Source organism: Mytilus galloprovincialis, chromosome 5 (genome assembly GCF_965363235.1).
Source record: "Mytilus galloprovincialis chromosome 5, xbMytGall1.hap1.1, whole genome shotgun sequence".
In the NCBI taxonomy this organism is placed as follows: domain Eukaryota; kingdom Metazoa; phylum Mollusca; class Bivalvia; order Mytilida; family Mytilidae; genus Mytilus; species Mytilus galloprovincialis.
In genome coordinates this window covers 1,967,497-1,984,703 of record NC_134842.1, presented here as the reverse complement: position 1 = coordinate 1,984,703, position 17,207 = coordinate 1,967,497, and the positions used below count along the sequence as shown (strand labels likewise).

At 32.8% G+C, this 17,207-nt stretch overlaps 1 long non-coding RNA gene across 1 annotated transcript; it reads right to left on the bottom strand.

Annotated features, from left to right (window-relative positions):
• Positions 1-2,939: 2,939 nt before the first annotated feature.
• LOC143074249 (uncharacterized) lies at positions 2,940-16,917 on the bottom strand. Its single transcript, XR_012977752.1, has 4 exons — positions 16,822-16,917; positions 11,163-11,227; positions 10,316-10,624; positions 2,940-2,973 (listed from the first exon to the last, which is right to left on the bottom strand). It is a non-coding gene; the product is annotated as an uncharacterized LOC143074249 (long non-coding RNA).
• Positions 16,918-17,207: the final 290 nt, after the last annotated feature.

The window sequence follows — 17,207 nt, the reverse complement described above, 5'->3', positions numbered from 1 at the left end:
GCTTCGATTTACTCGCACAATTTAGCCTGTCGGGGTTTTAAATTGATGCAATACTGGTGTTTCAAATAGTATTTAATCATTCATATATTTATGGTTAATTGACACTCATCATTTATTTTGTTGTTTCTTATTTCTCATTCATAACGGTTGATGTTAATGTCCTTTGTTTGTTTAAGTCTTTGTTTACTCCTTGGATTTTGATTGTTATTGTCTTTGAACTCCTGATGTCTTACAAGTAAACACAACCATTCTTGTCATTTATTCAGAAAGTTGATCGTTTACGCAACGTTGTCAATATAATAGAATTTGATGCGACTGTCATACAAGTAGGATGTTTTGCTAGCTATAAAACCAGGTTTAATCCACCATTTTCTTCATAAGAAATAGCTTTGCCAAGTCAGGAATATTATAATTGTTATTCATTCATTTGATAAGGAACTCTCCGTTTTGAATTTTCCTCGTAGGAATATTTTTGTGATTTTACTGTTTACGTTCAATGACAAAAGCTGCAATTAAAAATTGTGTGTAGAATTGAATACATAAATTACCTCTGCTATTTCTTTTTTTAATTTTTGAATGAAAGTGAAAAACTAACAACCCAGCTGACAATGCCACTGCTACTAGAACGATAACTCCAACTATAATACCAGCACTGAAATTTAAACAAAATCATGATTATGCAAAATGAATGGACAATTCTAATGGTAACATAAATATTGGTCGCTGTCTTTGATTCAAAAACGATTAAATGTGTACTTAGTTTGAAGCCTTACATTAATTCTTTTGCCATTTTGTTTGAGAGGCCGCAGGAAATCTTTGCATACCCTTATGTATAGAGGCAATACAATTACAAAAAGGGTATAAATGTTAAATACACGTTTAAATGAAAACCTCGTCCTTACAAACAGATATGTAAAAGACAATAAATATCTACAGTTATAAATTAGAAATAAGAAACAACACGAACTCCACTAGAAAACTAACAGTTTAAATATGTTTCAAATTGAAGCGGACATGAATACTGTTTATTAATTGTCACTACGGAATATAAATGCCGATTAAGATTTGATTTGATATCATATCATTTACTTTTATAGAAATCCCCAAAAGTATGGACAGCTTTAAAACGTCCCGACATAACACAATTTAAAACAATAATTCAAACAGGAAATTAACAACTTGAACTATTAGGCCGGTGACTTAAGTCGGAATTATGAAAATGTAATCGTCAAAATGGTACACGGCTATATCATATATCATTGGATTCGGAAATATATTTACTTTAAGATTCTTCTGGTCGTCAAACGTAAATATGGTGCAGTTTTTCAGAAATCGTGATCAAAGGTCACATGTGATTTTGAAGGAAAACAAAATCGAATATCCAACTCAAATTTAAATACTCTTTTTACAGTAGAATGATTGACAACTGGAATACATTTTCTTCCTTATTCGATTTTTCATAAAATAAATGGACACCAATCAAAAGGTAACATTTTTTTACACGGAATGTATGAAAAGGTAAACGTTTTTAAAATATAAATTATTTGAAAAGGGTGAGGGAACAGAACCCCGATGGCACACTTGTTTATTTACAAAATGCCTTTACATACACCTGACGTTTATTTGTTTTTTATTTGTCAAAAACACGTAATGTTTAACTGCTTGTAAGTCAATGTCCGCGTTTTTTCCTAGGAATAATATCCCTTTGATTACAATGCGGAACGCCGCGTAAACGTTCATGACGTAAATATATTTTCCAAATCAAAACATCCGGAAAAACGTAGGCTAAAATTGCAATGAAAATTTCCAAGAGTAAAAAAATATGCTACGGACACGCATTATGCTCTTCAACTTCGTACTTTATTTGGCCTTTTTAACACTAATTCGAGCGTCACTGATGAGTCTTTTGTAGACGAAACTCGCGTTTGGCGTTATAATATTTGAATCCTGGTATTATGATGAGTTTATGTAGACAGTTTCGGGATAACAGGAGGTACGAGAAACGTGTTGTATTTATTTTGGTTTGGTAATTTTGATATTTTACTTTTCTTATATATACCCTCTTGGTATTGAATATACAAATTAAACACACTATATAAATTAAACACATGATTTATTTATATAATTCGTAAATGATCGGATATTCTTCTACCATTTGCAATTTTAAATTAGAATGGTCCATCGTACTAAGTTTAGTATATGTGCAGTGAATTGCGTCAAATATCTTTATATCAGCTATTCTAATGCAATTTGTATGTAACAATTTTTTTCATTGGCTTAAAGTTGCCGTCAAATCCACAGTTGACCAGGCGTAACTAAGGAGGGACCCGCCATTTTGAATTGATGAATCAATAAATGTTCGATTACTACTATATAATCGAAAATGAAACAACACCTACCTCGAATTCGCCGTTTTAATGTAATTTTACCCGAATTTGAAGCGTACAAGTAACGTCAAAACCTCCAGTTTGTAAGTTTTCATTTGTATGACGTCATGTTTAGCCATGACGTCTTTGTGCCAAAATCATTCATGAAGTTTCGCGGATTTTTTTTATTTGTCAAATTTAAACCTTTTTTCAAGTTTTATAGTATTATTTCTTTTTGTAATGCATTAGAATCGGAATAACAGTACTGTAGTTGAAGAGTTGCCACCGTCAATTTTGATTTGACGGTCGCAAATCTCCATTTTACTGTCTCCGCTACGCGTCGCCAGTAAAACTGCATTTGCGACCGTCAAATCTACAATTGACGGTGGCAACTCTTCAACTACAGTACTGTTATTCCTTAAGTGTTATTCGTGTTCACACATTATGATCTGTAAAATAAAATTTCATTTGAAAAATTACACAAAATTTAATTCGGAAACATCGTTTTTCAAGAGTATTATTAATTTGTTCTAAACAAATAAATAAATGAATGTATTCATTACTTACACTTGACTATTATTAACATTTGGTTGTGCAGTACTCATGTCTGAAATAGAGAACAAGTATAGCATGTATTATCGTACGTAATGTGTTCGTTTTTCATCCACTGACTACATATGATAACATTAACATTGTAAAATACGTTTCAGATCTTATTTTCAAGAACAAGTAATGGACACCACATAAACATTTTTCGATCAGCTTTTAAACCTTTTCCAAAAGATATAAGTGAAGTTTGTTCACATGATGATTTCAACATGTTTGCTTATTCTTATTATGTCTGTTTGTTTTGTTCATACATCGTTGTCAATATAATAGAATTTATGCAACTTTCATACATATGAGAAGTTAAGCTTGCTGTATAACTACCAATTTTTACGTAATGAAATGCTGGTATCAAGTCAGGAATATAACAGTTGATATCCATTCGTTTGATGTGTATGAGTTTTTATTTTTTCTATTAGATTATCATTTTTCCTTATCATTATGGCGATCGGAACACTTATTGTGTGTCGATTACAGACGTTCTTCCTCATAATATTAAAAAGAAGATTTGGTACTATTGACAATGAGACAACTCTTCACAAGAGGCCAAATGACACACACATAAACAACTATATCGACTTCAACAAAATGCAAAAACACATATTCAGCCAAAATAAACCTCCGAAATGACAAATGTAAAACAATTCAAACAAGAATAAATTTGATTCAGCAGGTTTTGTGTTAAAAGCACGTCATGTTCATAAGGTCCGTATAAATTGAACATGAAAAAAGCATATCGATGTAGTGTGTTATACAATTCCATCAGATAAGCCGAGGTGATATTATTACTTAGAAATGCGAAGTGGAAAGTTGAAAACATTACGTTTGTACTATATATTCGAGATTGCAGTCGTGAATTTTTGTCAATATCAATATTCGGTCTTTATAAGGATGTTTTGAAACTTTATTAATTCAGTATAAAGATGGGAGATTTGCTTGGTCCTATTTCATGTTTACACCAAAGAAGAGAACGAAAAGTATGGGATGTATTGGTATGTGTGAGAATTTCGGTTTGACTGTGAAGACCTAAGATCTTTAATCAGACATTCCAAATAAAGTTTTTTGCTTACAATATCATATATATATATATCTAAATAAAAAAGTCCAACATTTCCGGATAGTGCATATGTTCCAGACCGTATGAGTATTTGAACCGTACGCGTACGGTCTGGACCGTATGCGTACTTTTTCAAAATACGCATACGGTCGGACCGTACGCGTACGGTCTGACTAATATTAAGAAGTTGGTCAGGTTTATTACATACAAATGTATATATAACATGTATCAAAATAACTTCTATCTCAAATTAATATAAAAATTTCAATTATAGGAATTGAAATAAAAACTTAATATTTTAAATTTTAAAAAAATCACGCTTATTTAATCTGTTAATCACCTGTATTAAGCATGTCAGTAATTCATTCATTTCAGCCAAGTATGCTCATTGAAATTATCGGAAGTAAACATAATGTGGGAGGACAATTGTTGAAGAATATTTAGGAACTTTACAAAAAAATGTAAAGAAGCATGCATGAAAATGTAAAAAATATATGACGTTCCTTGTGGAAGCAAGTGTCACCTTGGGCCAAAGTAACACAAAAGGATTCACGGATATAAAATCAAACAAATATTCAATTTCAATTGTTCGCTTATTCACTTTATCCATCTTATTGTAATAATAACAATTTGTATAACTAATAATAAGGATTTTGATAAATATTTGTTTGAATTTAACCCATATGATCCCAAAACATGTATGGTCAGCTGGACCGTACGCGTATACTCATACGGTCCGACCGTACGCGTATGGTCGGACCGTACGAGTATACGTATACGGTCCGGACCGTACGCGTACGGTCCAAATACTCATACGGTCTGGAACACATATATTATTTAATATTCACAAGTACTTTCATGTTTTACAACAATCTTCAGGTGAAAGGTACTTGTGAATATTAAATAATATATGCACTATCCGGAAATGTTGGACTTATTTATTAAGATATATTTATCTATACTCAAGACTTTTAACAATTCGATATATATATATATACAAATTTACAGATCTAACATTGTTGGGTTGATGTTTAGACGAGTTGTATATACATTATGTACACAGCCATGTATCACCATCATTGATGGCGATCCGATGGATACATCTGTTGTAGGGTTGTCACTGACTCAGACGTACTTATGAATATAATTATTTTCTGTGACTGTATCTTACATTAATTTGTAGGATCCTTTACTATAGATAATTTAGCTGATCTGTAACAATAACATCTTCATGCCTTATATATCATGTACTGTAGTACGCCGCTAGATTAAAACGGACGTGGAAAGGTAACATATGGCCACCGAAAGCTCTTTTTTTGAGAGCCCAGGTGGTCGTGTGGTCTAGCGGGACGGCTGAAGTGCAGGCGATTTGGTGTCACGATATCACAGTAGCATGGGTTCGAATCCCGGCGAGGGAAGAACCAAAAATTTGCGAAAGCAAATTTAGGAATCTAACATTGTTGGGTTGATGTTTAGACGAGTTGTATATACATTATGTACACAGCCATGTTTCACCATCATTGATGGCGATCCGATGGATACATCTGTTGTAGGGTTGTCACTGACTCAGACGTACTTATGAATATAATTATTTTCTGTGACTGTATCTTACATTAATTTGTAGGATCCTTTACTATAGATAATTTAGCTGATCTGTAACAATAACATCTTCATGCCTTATATATCATGTACTGTAGTACGCCGCTGGATTAAAACTGACGTGGAAAGGTAACATATGGCCACCGAAAGCTCTTTTTTTGAGAGCCCAGGTGGTCGTGTGGTCTAGCGGGACGGCTGCAGTGCAGGTGATTTGGTGTCACGATATCACAGTAGCATGGGTTCGAATCCCGGGGAGGGAAGAACCAAAAATTTGCGAAAGCAAATTTACAGATCTAACATTGTTGGGTTGATGTTTAGACGAGTTATATATAAATTCAAGAGTTAATCTAAAAATGAGGGTACTTTCTCTAAAAATGAGGGTGCTTTTTATATGGCCTTCCAAATACCGTTTCGATCCCTAACATCACTGAAGAGACATTTATTTTCGAAATCCGGATATGGTGTACTAAAGAAATATTGACACCGAATGTTTGTGGCACAACATCCTGTCCACAAGTTAACAATTTTTTTTTTCTGTGACGTATTAAATTTATAATAAGATCCATTTTGTTACAACCTGTGATCAATTTTATTTGGCAATCGCCAATGGCAGTCAGCAGGGTTAAAGAACATCAGTTGTTCGACCTGTTAGTCAAATGCGTTTTGTTTAAATATACTTTTTCACTCTTTTGGTCTTTTGGAAAATGTTGTTTGTGCTGTTTTTAGACCCTTCTACAACGAAATTTGTTTGACATGCACACGTATAAAAATTGCGGTTTTTATCCAACGCAGTCATAGGTTTTCATAGGTTTGAACGTAGTTTTCAATTTAGACTCGTATATATATATATATGTATATATATATATATATATATACCTCGTCTAAACATCAACCCAACAATGTTAGATCTGTAAATTTGCTATTGCAAATTTTTGTTTCTTCCCTCGCCGGTATTCGTATATATATATATACAACTCGTCTAAACATCAACCCAACAATGTTAGATCTGTAAATTTGCTTTCGCAAATTTTTGTTTTTTCCTGACGGGATTCGAACCCATGCTAATGTGATATCGTGACACCAAATCGCCTGCACTGCAGCCGTCCCGCTAGACCACACGACCACCTGGGCTTCACAAAAGTAAAGCCTTCGAGGGGCATGTGTTACATATATCATGTTTTAGTAAAAACAAAACAATATATTTATGCTTGGGTAAAAAATGTATTCATATTGCATCGCATGTATGTAATAGTTCGTTTCATTTCTGGATGGTTAACAGTTAGAACGTTAACATACACAGTTTTTGAAACATGTATCTTAACGCAATTTAAATGTTAAGAATTGGTCGAATAGTTCTAGTGTGCCTCACACGCAAACAATAGTGATAGGTTTGGCCATATGGTTTCTAGTTTTCAAATGTTGAATTCGATGTAATATGAGATATATTTATTTATTTTGCTGAACTGATTTGGTTTATATTCGTTGATGTATCTTTTTTTTCTCATTGATTATGTCCACCTGCCTGTCTAACAGCACAGTCTAAGCATTGCTTTCTGTTAAGATATGGAAAAATTATTTTGTCTTTAAGGCAAAGTGTACGTAATTGCACGTCCCTAGCGGAATACGGGATTAATAACGTTCGACGTTAGTATGCAAGTTATCTCCCTTACTGCAAGAAAGGACCCTCGAAAGAGAAAATACTTCGTGCGGTCTATCATAAATCCAACAAGCACGCCCGTGCTGTCTTAAAAAACCTAATCATGAGAAATTATCTGAATTTTTCATTTAGAAATCAAAGCAGTCTATTGTTTCGCACAGTCTGACTTTAATACTAGTTTATTTTTTTTGTTTTAGACGCATGGACATGAAAGGCATTTCGTGTAAAAACTTATGATATCAACAGATTGTAAAAACGCCTCACAACAGCATTATAAATAAATAAACATTTGACGATTCTACTTCTATTGATATCTAATTAATTAAAATTAAACCTGAATTGACCCAACAATATCGTTTTAAAAGCCGTAGTTTTAAAAATACACACAGTACTCAACATAAAGTTTTAGGTTACCGAAAAATTAATGAATGACATGTGAAATTAATTATTAGATTAAAAAAAACGTTGAAATGTTCGTATTTTGTGCAAATGAAAATTTTAGGACATGTTTTACATCAATTTAGAAAATTGGACGATTCCAAGAAAATATAATTTGACCACTAGTCTAGAGCAAAACTTTCGCCAAGTCGGAAGAACAAAGACGAAAGTTAACAAATTAGGCCCCAAAAATATACTTATAGTAATCTAAAAAGTGATCACTCTAAACATTTATCTTAGAATAAGTAAAAACTATGTCATTAAACTTCCAGTTTTCAACTTTTTATTCATTTGCAGGTGTTTTCTATTCCGTCCGAAATGTATGGGAAAACTGAATCTAAATTTAGAACCAAATTGCACTGACTAGGTACGTCGATCTCAAAAGGATCATATAAGGTATAAGGTTTTCATTTTGAATATACATATATGAAATTCTGCTACATTTAGTCATACCAAATACTGCAATCTTTAATATTTTTATAAAAATGTATATATAAGTGAGTCCTTCTTTTTAACTTCATTGCGGTCAAAAAAATTCGGAAGATAAAATGAAATGAAGCGTTTTTCTGGATTAACCTAGATAAGGGACACTAAGGCAGAACATTTTAAAGCCACGGATGTATAAGAACTAAAATAGTTGAAGAACCATATGATGCATTATGTTTATTGTTTAAATCTGTGTTACCCCAAGGGTGACTATGGAAACGAAATATGGTCGCTTGGTCTTCTCCCGACCGGCAGTAAAACATTTGCCGAAGAGGAGCGTCCCTTTGGCTGTGCAGGATTTATTAAGCTCGCAGTCACGTCTGGGCAGAATGGGAACGCTAAATCCGATGCCTCGTGTAAAGAGAGTGCCACACTCTATGCCCGTTAAAAACTATTGCAACAACTATAATTTAAGGGTTGAATATGTGGACTGTTGCACGCGAAAAAATTTCTGTCCCTATCCAATATACCCTCATTTTCTAGTGGCACTCCAAATTTCCCAGACCATCATCCCGGATGGCCTCTGTTATGAACAAAACTTCCTATTGTATTTATTATTAACTTGTTCTCGTCATGAACATGCATGACATATTTGCCACTGGACGTTAAGCAACCAACAATCAATCAATCAATTTAAATCCTTAACTGTGGATTTTTAACAAATAATGCATGGAACAAACAAATATTTTTTTATGTTACTGAAACTTCATTCAGCAAACATTACATCATTATTTGTCATTTAGTTAAAGAAAAGGGAAAGTGGTCGAGACTGGAAATTTTGTAAAATAAAATAGGTTTTGGCAGAGATGCGTCTTTGCATGTGTGTAAATATGACTAATGAAATAGGTTCATGATGTAGACTATATTGTGTGTCTACTTTTTTAAATACAAACATGCAGAAGTAAGATTGAAAACGAGGTGTATACCCGATCTTAGTATTAAAGCCGACCAATTCATTCTGACAACACTGTGTTAAGCAGGACAAATTCAAACTCGATATTTGATTCATAAAAGAATTAAACAATCCATGCCGTCATTGAAAAAGGTTCGGAAATCATTCTAATACAGAAAAGATGAAATTAGAGTCTACGGTAAATTTCTTTCATTTGCGGTAAATTAATTTTCAAACTTGCATTTTCTTTTGCGACAGAAATATTCTTTAAAATTAGTAAGTTTATTTCCTTATCAAATTATAGCGTTAGATCATTTGTAATACATAGGAAGATTGGTAATACACACGCACGCCATTGCTACGACATTGTACTTTATAATAGAGTTTCGACGTAGAAGTTGTGGCGACGTTACTGCAGACAATAACGTCGCCAGATAGTTTCAATGTTCCGGCCAAAAAACTAAACTTCAACAAAGAGTAGAGGAAAAACTAATACGGTTGCTAAGGACTTTCTTTGCACCGATGGATTCGTCTTTCATTTTTAAATCGTATATCAATTTTAGAAAAAAATCCATTGTCCAACAAAATAGAAAATCTCGATAATGTAAAAATATCTGCTAATTTTGATGATTTTCCCTATATATCCTTTGTAATTTTGGTGTATCGTGTAGTTAATTTCAACCGCTCGTATCTCAAAAACGAAAACGGTTACCCCCTTTTTTTATTAAATTTTCTGGTGTAATTTTACAAGCAGAATTCGTATGTGAAAATTAAAAAAAAACCTTGTGAAGTTTAATTACGTACACTTCGCCTTAAGAGTGCTGATAGTAGATTTTATAATTTTTAACTTATTTACTTAGTTGTGAGCTTGACTTGTTAAATAAACCTTATATTATTAAGTACCGTACGTTGTCACCTCTGGAATTTTGTGAGAAAAAAAATTTAATGTTGTTTGAATAGATCTCGCACAGATTTATCTATAAATTGCCGTCTGCTTTCATTTATTTGTGTCGTTGTTTTGATACTTGAAGTATCAGTATATTCTGTATTGATATATTTCACAACATACAAGGTGTGTCTCATTGGCACTTATACCACATCGTCTAATGTTATTTTGTATAAGTATTGTCTCATCAATGTTGAATCACATTTATATTTATTTCAAGTTACACTTTATTTTGTCTTAACTATAGCTATTCATTATGTTAACTTACATGTGAAAACATCCTCCGCAAGTAAATACTTTTGTTCACCTAATGTGACACCGTACAAGCAGGAATACGACACATTAAGATCATTTTTAGTAAGGTTTTGTATAACTAAGGTGTATCCATCTTTCTCAACCTTTCCATCATACTTTTTATTAGCTCGTCCTGTTTTGACATCTATAAATAGTGTCCGCTGATTTGGAGTCCACCTATCCCAACCAGCATCTTTGGGACAACAGTTTGGAACATGACAAAATAAGGTCACGTTTTGTCCATAATCTGTAACCTTTCCAACAACCGTCCATTCCAAAACACCTAAACATTTGTAAGCATAATTGTCTTTTATAGTATGGGGTTATACTGATAATAACTGGTATTAACAATAGCCGAGTTACAATTGAAGAATTTATGATAATGAAACTGATACGCCGTCTATACAATATTTATAATGCTCAAAAATTAATTCGTACCGCGTTATCTGTATATGTGCAACGGTTAGTTAACTGTTGGATCATAGACAAAACAGATAATGACACTATGTGTTTTCAATTTGAGTCTCATTGAAGCTTATTTGTTAATATTAGTCTTCTTCCGAGTTTTAAAAGCAGAAAAGTACCATACCTGACATCTGACAAATACATGGAAAGAAATACTAGCAGTTGGATGTTTTCCTCCAGATTTGTTATGACTTTTTCACGTGGTCATGGAAGAGCTTATTAACCTCATTGAACTTGTGTGTATCCAAAACCATGAAAACAGAATTAATTTCTTTATATTTTGATCTATTTAAGATTTGCCTCAAACTGATTGCTTGTAATTTTGAATTATATATAAACAATAATAATATATCTACCTTTAATTTCATGACAGTTAATTAGAATCAGCAGTGGTAGCAAATACTTCATATCTATCAAATGTCTGAAAAACACAATAAACTATTAATAGTAAATAAAAAAGACAGGATGTTAATATCCCAAATCTTGCTTTTTTTAATATCTATTGTCCGAAATGTAGCCTCACGAAAATGTTTAACACACCTACTGAACTCTAATGATCATTCGAGATGGGGAAGTTTGTTAAACGGACAACATCAAACGCTAGTAATCAACGGAGCAAGTGAAAAACAATTCTTACATAAATGATTTCTTTACAGGCATTAACGGAAGAATCAATTTCATTTTAAGCATTTTCAGCATGCAAAAGAATGAAAGGCGTAGTAATCCTAGTAAACGATTATCAAACGATATCTAAACACATTAGCCTGAAACAATGCCTCTGCTGGTGGACTATTAGTCCCTGAGGGTATCACCAGCCCAGTAGCCAGTACCTCGGTACTGGCATGAAAATTCGGATTTTTTTGTGTTATTAAAATTTGCTGTTACAAAATATTAGAAATTATTATAAATTAAAGAATGTATCTCCCTCAATGCAAAGCTCTGATTCCTTTCACGAATTTGGCTATACTTTTTGGACATTTTGGATTATAGCTCTTCATCTTTTATATAAGCTTTGGCTTTCAAATAGTTTGCATCACTCGAGCATCACTGAAGAGACATGTATTGTCGAAATGCGCATCTGGTGCAACAAAATTGGTACCGTTGATTTTATTAGCCTGAAACAGGTTAAGTCTATTCTTCTAGAAATTCTTCATCTTTTTTACGAATTTTGACCCTATTTCATTATTTTATATGTGGCACCAACTCACGTTCATTGACATTTTTGTTAAAAAGCAAAAAATATCTTCAATGTGGTATATTTGATATGTAAGCAAAATAAAATTGTTGGCGAGGGATGATGCACTGTTTATTTGTCTGAAAACATACATTTAACCAAACTATTTATGGCTTGTTGTTCGGTGTGAGCCAAGGCTCCGTGGTGAAGGCCGTACATTGACCTTTAATGGTTTACTTTTGTAAATTGTTAATTGGATGGAGATTTGTCTCATTGGCACTCACACCACATCTTCCTATATCTATATACCAAAAACGAGTGCTCACAAATTCACTGATGACGTAAATGATCAAAAATCTTTTTAAACTGAAACAAATGGATATTTTAACGTATTTTCGTATGATTTTCACAACATCATCGCAGTTAAAAAATCATGTGTTCACCATTTCAGTATATATTATATATATATATATATTTATGATTATTTGCGTAAATGAAAAAGAGGGACGAAAGATACCAAAGGGACAGTCAAACTCATAAATCTAAAACAAACTGACAACGCCATGGCTAAAAATGAAAAAAGACAAAAAGACAAACAATAGTACACATGACACAACATAAAAAAAACTTTAGAATAAACAACACGAACCCCACCAAAAAATAGGGGTGATCTCAGGTGCTCCAGAAAGGTAAGCAGATCCTGTCGTGTTGCTTATGTGATAACAAATCCCGTAAATAGTCTAATTCGGTAGGTCACATTCATTTAAGGGAAGGGGATTGTAGTTACGACGTAAGGAACATATCCGATATCATTTATGAAACGGTTATTCCATAACGGTCAACCAACTCGTGATGGCGTACGTAAAATTAACGGAGGGATGATTTCAACTTCACCATTTGCAACTCTTGGTTTAATAGCTTCCTAGTGAGCAGCAACCCTCTATCAAGACAATCATGACAGGAAATGCAAGCACGGGAATATCGTATCAATTGGGAGATATATACCCCGTATGCAGGTGCTACTGGAATGTTGCTACTTAGAAAAGGAAAGTTTACGATTGGAAAGCTGAAATAATCTCTTTTTATCGTAAAGTTTTGTTTTCAATCGACCCTCATTGTCAATTTTTAGATATAAGTCAAGATATTAAGCCGACTTAACTTTATATGTAGTATCCTTTATCTCTAGTATAATGGAATAGATGCGTTCCACATAGTCACCAAATATTTTGAATTATTTAGTGAAAGAACATCATCTATATAGCGGAAAGTAGAGTTAAAGGATATTGCTAAGAAGTTCCTGCATGAAGTCAGCCTCATAATAATAAAAATAATAAGTCGTCTAGTAGAGGGGCACAGTTTGTTCCCATAGGAATACCGACAGTCTGTTGAACAACACGTCCTCCGAACGTAACAAATATGTTGTCAATCAAGAAATCAAGCATCTTGATAATATCAGTTTCAGAGAATTTTTTGTTTGAATCAGAGTGGTCCTTTACAAAGTAGGATCTAAGACAAGATACTTGTATCTACGTTGGCCATTCTCTTTTATAAAGCAAAGCAATACCAACTTTTTCAATTTTTCTTTTAGTTTGGAATTTGGAATACTTGTGTAACGAGTAGAAAAGTCAACTGTTTAAATACTGTTACAAGATGAAAGAGAGTTAGATTGTATGTACTCTAAAAGATCTTTGGAATTTTTAAGTATCCACATCAATGACATTTATTAAACTCATTTGTATTTGAAATGAGTAATTGATTAACTGACGTATAATCCAGGTTAACTTATAAAATTATGATAAATTATATTGAAAACTTAAAATTCACATTAGCTCATTTTTAAAACCATTTAAAATAAATGACAAGAATTATCACGATGAAATGTCTCATCTGCTTTACTTTATGATTGAATCAATGTTGAAAGTCTGTAATAAGATGTTGGGTTTTTTTAAAACGAGAGACGAAACCTACCAAGGGAACTTTTAAACTCATAAGTCGAAAATACAAAGTATAACATAAATTAGACATTATCAATGATCCTCGCAGTAAAATGACAGCTAGTTCAAATCCACTCACAACGAATAAAACAAATCATGCATCTAAGACTAAATTATCAATCCGTACATATACATGCATGTTACAATCATTCCAAAAATATAGTGACCCTTTTGCTTATAAAATGTGAGAATAGACCAAAACTTAAAAACTAAGCATTGTTAAATAACCATAAATGGAAGGTCGCAGTAAGATGAAATATGCATGTTTACCTTCCAAATATTGCATACACCAAATAAAGTTAATTGTAGTATCTGAGATACGGACATGACTACGTAAACCTAACCCTGGTAACTGATTCATGACATGTGTACGTTCTCAGGTTTAACGCTGTTTGACAAACACGCATACCTTGCAAGGAACACATTTACTAAATGATGACATAAAAAAATGTTTCAGGTAATCACTGAACTATGAATGTGCGGTGAAGGCAAATGGGCATCTAATTACCGAAATTTTGTGGCATATGCCTTAGGCTTTTTTTTTTTATCAAATTCAAAGCTAAGGCCCCTCTTATTAGTTTTGTTTTTGATATTATTACATTAATGTCTGCCAATAACCACAATGACAATAGTTAAACTGTCTATATATATAGGTGTAGTTTTGTTCTTCTTTAAATTTTCTAAATCAAGAATTTTAATTACATAAATGATATGAGTGGTATTCCACCAGATGCGTTTTTTTGTTTACAATATATGTCTCCTCACTGTCATTGATACTCCAGGCTGAAATATTAGAAAATCCAAAACGTATTAAAGAAACGAAAATTTTATTAAACCAATAAAGGAGAAAAATCCTAGTAAAACCTTAGCAAGGAATCAAATTTTGCACGAAGAAGATATATTCGCTAATTTTAGATAATTTCGAAAACTTCGTAGTAGCAAATTTCAATGAAACATATCCGTATTTTATGCTGACTGCTGAGCACTATTATCATTGGGGTCTAACAGTTCAACAACAGAGACATCGAATCGGTGGTAAGTACACAATCCTCATGAGATTGCTCTAACAAATTAAAGTTTTAATTAATCTAAATTTAACCTTATAATTTTGTCATCAATTAGAAAGCTTCACTGATGAGCCTTATGAAGACGAAACACGCGTCTGGCGTACTAAATTATAATCCTGGTACCTTTAATAACAGTTAACACCACTGGGTGATGCCACTGCTGGAGGACGTTTCGTCCCCGAGGGTATCACCAGCCAAGTAGTCAACCATTCGGTGCTGACATAAATATCAATTATGTGGTCATTTTTATAAATTTCGTGTTTACAAAATTTTAAATTTTTAAAAAAAATAAGGATTTTCTTATTCAAGACGTAGATTACCTAAGCCGTATTTGGCAAAATTTTTAAAATTTTGGATCCTAAATGCTCTTTAACTTTGTACTACTTTGGCTTTATAAATATTTTGATATTAGCATCACTGATGAGTCTTATGTAGACGAAACGCGCGTCTTGCGTACTGAATTATAATCCTGGTACCTTTGATAACTAGTAACACCACTGGGTCGATGCCACTGCTGGTGGACGTTTCGTCCCCGATGGTATCACCAGCCCAGTAGTCAACACTCCGCTGTTGACATGAATATCAATAATGTGGTCATTTTAATAAATTACCTGCTTACAAAATTTTGATTTTTTTCAAAAAAACTAAGGATTTTCTTTTCTTATCCAAGGCATAGATTACCTAAGACGTATGAGGCATAACTTTTTAGATTTCTGGATCCTCAATGCTGTTCAACCTTGTACGTTTTTGGCTTTAAAAATATTTTGATATGAGCGTCACTGATGAGTCTTATGTAAACGAAACGCGCGTTTGGTGTACTAAATGATAATCCTGGTACATTTGATAACCATTTACACCGCTGGGTCGATGCCACTGCTGGTGGACGTTTCGTCCCCGAGGGTATCACCAGCCCAGTAGTCAACGCTTCGGTGTTGACATGAATATCAATAATGTGTTTTTTTGGATAAAATTCATGTTTCAAAAAACTAAGGATTTTCTTATCCAAGGCGTAGATTACCTAAGCCGTATTTGGCATAACTTTTTGAAATTTTGAATCCTAAATGATCTTCAACTTTGTAGTAGTTTGCCTTTGTAAATATTTTCATATGAGCGTCACTGATGAGTCTTATGTAGACGAAACGCGCGTCTGGCGTACTAAAGGATAATCCTGGTACCTTTGATAATTATTTACACCACTGGGTCGATGCCACTGCTGGTGGACATTTTATCCCCGAGGGTATCACCAGCCCAGTAGTCAACACTTCGGTGGTGAGATGAATATCAATAATGTGGTCATTTTCATAAATTTCGTGTTTACAAAATTATGATTTTTAAAAAAACCTAAGGATTTTCTTATCCCAGGCATAGATTTCCTTAGCCGTATTTGGCATAACTTTTTGGAATTATGGATCCTTAATGCTCTTCATTACGTGCACGATCGAAAAAGTGCTTGCTACTTTTTATATTGTGTGTGAAATCGTCAATTATGTCTTATCATGTAAGATTACTTATTAACATTGCATGATTGATACATACTCACATACACGTTCGATATTGGTTTGTTTTATAAAGTTCAAACTTCAGAATAAATATCAAGTTTTACCTCATTTGGGTATAAGCACTACAACTTAAAAAGATAAAAATGACAATTTCTAGATTTCTTTTTTTATTTGCTGTGATGTCAGCACTACAAAGATGGTTTAAACACTTTTATTTCGTTTTCTATCAGTATGTTTATCGTATAGATGTAATATATTTCAATTTCAATTTATCCTCAAACCTTTTTCAATAGCAAGGTTCCATTCCTAATAACTTGTGTATATTTCTGTAAAACGATTTCATATTTTCCTAACTCGGAGGCTTCCATCTACTTTCTGTAAATAAAAAAGAAAATGATTGTATTTGAGAATGCTAATATTATCAATTAAAAAAACACTAACTACTTAATCTAAGTCAAAAACATTTTTTTTATCTTCACAAAATCTAAATATTTAATATATTTTTTTCGTGCTAAATTTTGTATTTTCAATACAGTTTCGCCTTCAGTCAATAAATACCTGTTTTATCTTTTTAAAATAATTGACTTTTCTACACTTCACACAAGTATTTCCATTCTAAACCTTAAAAAAATAAACAGAATAACCAACTTATACGTAAACTACTAGT